The sequence below is a fragment of the Cibotium barometz genome, chromosome 17 (assembly GCF_041138505.1).
Source record: "Cibotium barometz isolate CiBa-2024 chromosome 17, ASM4113850v1, whole genome shotgun sequence".
NCBI lineage: Eukaryota > Viridiplantae > Streptophyta > Polypodiopsida > Cyatheales > Cibotiaceae > Cibotium > Cibotium barometz.
In genome coordinates, this window is record NC_141062.1 from 12759708 (window position 1) to 12767212 (window position 7505).

Sequence of the window (7505 nt, forward strand, 5' to 3'; positions counted from 1 at the left end):
AATTAAAAAAACAGCATCAGCAAGAAAATACCATATGGCAATAAGGCAATAAGGGTAAAGAGAAAAAGAAAAGAGAAGAGAAGAGAACAAGTTGATGAAGCTAGACATGGTTTGATAAAAAATTTTAGCTCAAATTCTACATTGCCTATGGTTTTATCATATACAGCAAGGACTTAAGGGCTAAGTCTTGGTTTATCAAAGGTGTCGCTATTTGTTTACATGACCCAAAAGCTGCTAAATAGAACTTGCAAATGATTTACCATTTATAAACTCGTGCACATTTGATGATACACGGAGACTAGATGTCCATGTTGCCAGAGGAAGCCCAATGTCTACCTTGTAAGTCTCACGAGTCATCGTGCTTGACAAGAACAATAAACATAACTGCCAACACTCTAGGTGATTGTTTTGAAGGAAAACACACATCGGCACAATATAAATTGCATCTACATGAGAGAATCGTGTGATGATTCTAAACCCTAATTAAACACTGTATGATACTCATGGATTAGATTAGATTGCTCCACACTCAACTTCTAGAGAACATTCGAAAGTTACTGCAAACACGTCCGGTAACACTTTGAACATTTCTATTCTCGTACTGGTACTTTTTGACTCCACTACTCTCAAATAGCTCACTTTCTACAATAACTTTCGAGAAAGTTAATGCAAACACTTCCAAGCAACACTTTGAACATTTTATGTTCTCATGCTGGTACGGTTGTCTCCACTCTAGAAGCTCTTCCCTTCTGACTCCTTGCCCTGGTCAAGGAAGCAGAAGTCTAATTCTCTTGCCTTCATTCTTCAGGAGTCTTCTTCCTTCAATGCCATGTTCAAGGGAGGTCTTGTTTACCTCCAACACCACAGTTGTGTTGAATCTTCTCTTTCCATTGAGACGGTCATCATGTGTGTGTTAATATCTTTGCATACTCTGTCAGTGTGTATCAGAAACAGTAGCTGGCAAAGGGCAAGTAAATATTTGCACACAAACAGGGACTCGATTGATCAGGCTTTTGGCCTTCAACAAAATGCATTGCATGTGTAGCATTCACTGAAATGAACTATGCCTTGCTGAATAAACTCTCTCTTGCTCTCTCTCTCACAGATTATGATTTTGAGTTTACAAATAGAACATATGTAATACTTTTTGGTCACATAGACCCGTTGAGTCACACTTTTTGGTCACATAGACCCATTGAGTCTTTAGAAGATGTCTCTCTCTCTCTCTCTCTCTCTCTCTCTCTCTCTCTCTCTCACACACACACACACACACACGCACACGCACATGCACACACATCAAGGACTTTACCATCCCAACCCCACCCATATTAGCCAATCACATTTACCTCTCCTTCACTATCTCATGCCCCTCCTTACCACCCACGCCAGAACGGACTGTACGTACACCGAACAGTGTAAAACGACATCAGATCTGAGTCGTACAGCAGTGCAGAGGCATATCTGACCTAGTAGGCTCATTGTTGGGCGTTCTTCTTCGTCATCATCTTGGACTTTGCGGAGAAAAGAGATTTGTGGGATACTTTGCATGCAGAGTATTTTTGGTGCAACTGCACTGCCATGTCATCTTCCTTGGTGCAAGGGCACAAAAATCAGAATGTTAAGGCATGGAGTCAAACTCTTGTTTGATAAGTATTCATTGTACTTGGAGTATCAGGTGCAGACCGGTGGTGAACCCCAGGCACCCATGCTCTTGTATTCTTGGAGCAACCCCTTTTGGTAATATATACCTTAAGAGGGAAGGGGGGTTGGCCCATCACTCCAGCCCCTAGTGTGGTGCCTAGTTTATTTTCAGTTGATTGTGGTTGTGGTGCGATTAGTGTTTATATCTTCTTTATTGTTAATTGATGCCTCCCTATTACATTGGTATCAGAGCACAGTTCTTTTAAGGGGAACGGTTTGGGGCTTGGAATCATTGATCGTAGACTTTATTAGTTCACTGTGGCCAGCCACGTGACTCAGAGTATCGACAGATGCTAGGACTCAGGGTGACATTGCTACTGACATGGATACTTTGATGTGTGGGGTACAAGAGCTCAGAGCTTTGAGGGATGACCCAAATGTACGGAAAGTCTTGGAGACCAAGACTAAGATTGCTACACAAGATATTGCTTTTGAGACCATAGTCCAAGAGTCATGTCACATGCATCCCGCACTTGGATGCCACGTAGACATATCTGTACAGAAGGTGCAGAACCTGGGATGGTAAACTGGTCCCATGTGAGCCCAATCCGGGACGAGTCAGCCAGGGATCCATCCCAGTCGTCCGAGGTCAGGTGTGCATTGGTAACATCGCAATTGGCGGTGTGTTACAATAGAATGGGCATCCAATAGCTTACATGTCTCGTAAGTTACTGCCCGCAGAGAAAAATTACTCAGTCTCTACAATCGTGAATTTGCAGTTATTCATGCCTTGAAACATTGGAAACATTTTCTGTATGGCCGTGACTTTGAGGTTCGCACTGACCATCAATGCATTACGCTGGATTCAGACAATGCCAAGTGCACAGTGGAGTGATCGACAACACCGTTGGAGTCAGATATTCCAACAATTCGGTGGTATGATTGAGTACCTTCTAGGAAAGGCCAATCCAGTGGCCGATGCTTTAAGCAAGAAGGGACAAGTGACTTCGATTCAGACCACTAGACTCGATCTTGTTGGTACACGACTAGATGACATGAAGCACGCGTACGCAGATTCCGAGGAATTCGGTACACAGTGGGAACACCCATTGGATGCCACAAGACCATGCCACTTTCTGATACGCGATCGTTGGCTTTTCTACAAAGGCCGACTATGTATCATGAAGTCGTTCAGGGCACCTCTTCTCCATGATGCCCATGACGCCATTACTAGTGGTCATAGGGGCATGAATTCGACTCTAGAGAAATTGGAACGGCAATATTATTGACCAAAGATGAGGCGAGATGTGTTTACATATGTACAACGGTGTGATATTTGTCAAAAGGTGAAAGCTCCTCGTGGAAAGAAGATAGGGTTGTTAAGCCCTTGCCAATTCCTGAGGGTCCTTTCCAAGATATTTCAATGGACTTTGTCACTAATCTGCCTCCCAATCCGTGTAAGCGTAATACGCAATGCTTAACTATTGTTGATAGATTTAGCAAATTTGTTATGCTTATACCTTGCAGAGCCAATGTGACCACCTAGGATGTTGCCGAGTTGTTCATTTGGCATTGGTACCCGATTGGCCGGATTCTTAGGACCATAGTGTCAGACCGAGATGCCAAGTTTACTAGTCATTTTTGGAAGGCATTGTTTGATAACTTTGGTACTAAATTGAATTTTTCCAGTGCATTCCACCCGGAGACGGACGACCAGACAGAGACATACAACCAATTGGCCTTTGATGTGCTGTAGTGTTATGTCCACGATCAGCAAGGTAAGTGGGAATCTTATTTGCCTTTAGTTCAAGCTGTTTTGAATGATTCTTTTTCTTCGGCTATTGGCAAGACTCCATATGAGGCAGCATTTGGAAGACCTTTCCAGTCGTTTTTGACCAGGACCCTTCAGTACCTGAAGCGAACACAGTGACGGAGTCTTACCAGGAGATTTTAGAGTCAGTTAAAGACAAGTTGGCTAAAGCGCAAAAGGCCTACACTCGACACGCTAATAAAGACTGAAGGCATATGAAGTTTTCAGAAGGGGATTGGGTTTATCTTCGGATTATGAAGCAAAGGTTGAAACAGGTGCGCAAGCGATGCCCAAAGTTGTCTTTCAGGAGCTTCGGACCTTTTCCCATCGAGAAGAACATTAATGAGGTGTCTATGCAATTAAAGTTACCTCCAAGTTGGACTATGCACGATGTGTTTCACGTCAGTTGGTTAAAGCCATATGCAGGTCCTATCCCTTCAGAAGTTAAAGACGAGACGGAACTAGATATTGTTGATGAAGCAGAAGTTATGGTTCCAGAAAAGATCCTTCTGCACCGTTTCAAGCATGGCTCAGGCCAAAGACAAAGACAGTTCCTCACGAAGTTTCAGGACCGAGGGACCCACGACGCGGTATAGCTTGACAAAAAGTTTTTCGAGGACTATCCGGCGTTATTAACCGATTATTTGGAGGCCATGCAGCTTCCGTCAAGTTAAGCAGAAGGGGATGTCACGTACATCCCGCACTTGGATGCCACGTAGACATATCTGTACAGAAGGTGCAGGACCTGGGATGGTAAACTGGTCCCATGTGAGCCCAGTCCGGGACAAGTCAGCCAGGGATCCATCCCAACGTCCGAGGTCAGGTGTGCATTGTCCTACACAGGAGTCCAAGGTCAGGTGTGCACTATCCTACACATGAAACAGTGCCACTCCGCGCTGTGAGTCTCCCTCTAGAATGATGTCAGTGATTCTGTGTATCTGGTATGGTACTGGATGCCAGATCATTGCGTACATAGTTCGGATTTGCTTTTAGAAAAAGGGGTCAGTCCATAGGGCTACCCCAAGTCTTTGTGTGGGCATGGGGATAGTGTGAAACCACCCCCATGAGGGTCAGGAAGGCCCTGGCTGAACCCACCGGCCATGGAGGGACTGTAGGACAGCTCTAGGGGCATGCCAGGGGCAGCCGACTGCACATCAAGTATTATGATGGCTGTAGGGCAAGTATGGGGCAGCCCATACAGGCTGCCCAGCCCCCAAATTGCGTGCGAAACAATGCCCAGCCCTCTGTTTTCAAGCGCCTAGTGTCCAGCCCTCAAGGGAAGAAAAGCGCAGATTTTACTTGAATTAATTCAGCATTGAATGCTGAATATCCGGTCGTGGGACAAAATATAGCTGGCCGACTGCTTATTAGAAGTAGTATAAATAGGAGAGCCATAAACCATTTGTGTTATCTCATAATTCACCAAGTACTCAAGCAACCAAAGGGCCAGGACAGCCAAGGGCTTGCTAACACAAAGGGGTGAAAGACTGCAGGTCAAAGGCAGAGATTTCTCAGCCAAGAAATGTCAAGTTTTCCTGTATTTTCTTTCAGATTTAAATCATTCTAATAAAGCAAATACACCATCTGTGGTGGGGGCCCTACAGAGGGTCTTTGGGACCCAATACTGTGTCCTCTCCTCTCTCCCTCTCTCTCTCTATTTTCAGCACATCTTCATTCAGTTTTGTGCGTTAATTCCATCGCGAAAAGTGTGCTGATTTCTGAGCATTGAAGTTACCGATCTTCCCCGAAGCTTCCGCATGTTACAAGTCGGGTGTGGAGGACCCCTCGAAACTTGCAATTGCTTACTTGGTCAACAAGGGTGATGTGGATTTTGATGCAGAAGGCCAATTGTCCTTCTCGATTGCCTTCACATGGTGGTACAAGTGATGTAGTCAAGGGGGGAGAGAGAAAGAAAGAAAGAAAGATATATTAACGTCTACGAGAGGCCAAAGTCGGCCTATGAGACAAAAAATAATACGACTGTGTTCTTCCGGTCATCGGAAGAAAAGAAAAAGAAAGAAAAGGAAAAGAAAGAAAAGAAAAAGTGTGCATGTGTCTGGATACAACTGTGAATCATCATGGATCGGTGGACATATACAAACAATATAAAGGGGGGGTGGGGATGTGGATGGAGTGCTAAGGCAAGATGCATCTCTACATGCTGAAGGGGCCTAGGGTAGTACAAGCATGCTATGCAGATCTATGTCTAACTCCATCCACAGAGAGAGAGAGAAAGAAAGAAAGAAAGATATATTAACGTCTGCAAAAGGCCAAAATTGGCCTATGAGACAAACAAGTAGTACAATGATGTTCCTCCAGTCATCAAGAGGAAAATGTGGAGTGAGAATAAAATGTACAAGTATGACAACACGACCATAGGGGACTCAATGGTGGTGTACAAACGAGAGGGTGTGGATTGAGTACTAGGGCTACTAATGCATCTCTATATGCTGAAGGGGTGATACAAGTATGATATGTTATCTACTCCTAACTCCATCCAATCCCATAGTCTGGGTACAATATGTCATACATCCGATCTGAGGATGCCGTAAATGTCTGGAACATGCGTCCTGGATCAGAGCGAAAATGTGCCAGCTGCTCCTGAACCTCCTGCTGGTGTCGAGACCGGATGGCCGCGATCTCTCTGTGGTGTAGTTGTGGTGTCTGGTAGCCGGCTAGTCTGGGTCGTCGCCTAGCTCGAATCTCCTCCGCTCGCTGAGATGTCACTCCCAATGTGTGTGGCTAGGCTACTGGGCCAATCTCTGGAAGAAGTCAGTCAACTGGGACTATCTTCCTCCGCTATGATGTGCGGGTGTCTGAAGTAAGATCTCCCTGTGTCTCTGTAGTGCTAGTAGTAGTCTGCCTAGCTGTCTCTGGTCCGATCTCTCCCAGATTTGTCTAAGTGATGTGGTCCCTCTAAAAACCTCAGGATAGCATGCCCTGATCTCCTGCAAAGCACCACACTGGCAAACAAAATGCTCCTCTGTCTCTACCCTCGTCTGGCATAATCTGCAAATGCGCTCTGCTCGAGGGATGCATGCTGCTCTCCCAGTCTCGATCTCTAGTTGGTGTGATGAGACCGTTAGTCGCCCAATGGCTACTCTGGCTCCATGTGATAAGTGGACCTCCAAGTATCATGGTCGCTAGATGAAGCCGTCTGTGGAGGTGCTCAAGAAGTGGTCTCTGTAGTAGAGCATCTTCGTCGGGAGTGGCTGACTGGGAGATAGCCAACTCTCCTGTATGTGGCCCTGCCAAATGTCATGTCTCATGACTCTGTTCCTCTTTGTCTGAGAGAGGCGTCTGTGTGGTGCAGCTAGGTCATACTATAAGGGTGGTAATCTGTCAATATCAATCCTGTGTGATGATATCCACTGTACCACCTGGGAGTACCATGACCAGGTATGTCCCTCCTCAGCAAGCTGTCTAGATGCCTCAAAAGCAGCCCGAGATACCCGATTTAGTGGGAGCTCCCGCATCCTGTGTATAAAAGATATAGTCTGGAACATGGCCTCTACTAACATAGGTGGTACGCAAACTCCGCTCGAAGGATATCATGTGGTACTGAAGGTTTGCTGCGGATCATCCGTGAGAGCATCAAAATCTGAGGGCGCTCTATCTGTTTAGCCAAACCTGGTGCCCATATTGTTGCTGCATACATCAATGCTGGAGTAACTAGTGTATCAAATAGCCACCCCTTAGTACGGGGCTCCTGGAAGTGTGCCTGGTGACACTGGCGTTCCAAAATTGCTAGTGCTGCGTACCCTCGTGTCACTCTGTCTCTGGCTGCCTGTGCCATAGAGAATCTCCCTGATGAGCTGGTAAATGTGATCCCAAGGTATACATATGAGCCCACCACCTCTACCTGTCCCCGAGCTAGTGTAAGGATAGTCTGGCATCTGACTGCTGCTGATGTATGAAAGACCATAACCTTGGTTTTCCCAAGGTTCACTGTGAGTCCTCGCTCCGCACAGAAAGTATCCAGGGCCTGCAGATGCCTTTGTAGCCCTGTCCGAGTATCCGACACAAGAATGAATTTGAAGGATACCAAGTGATT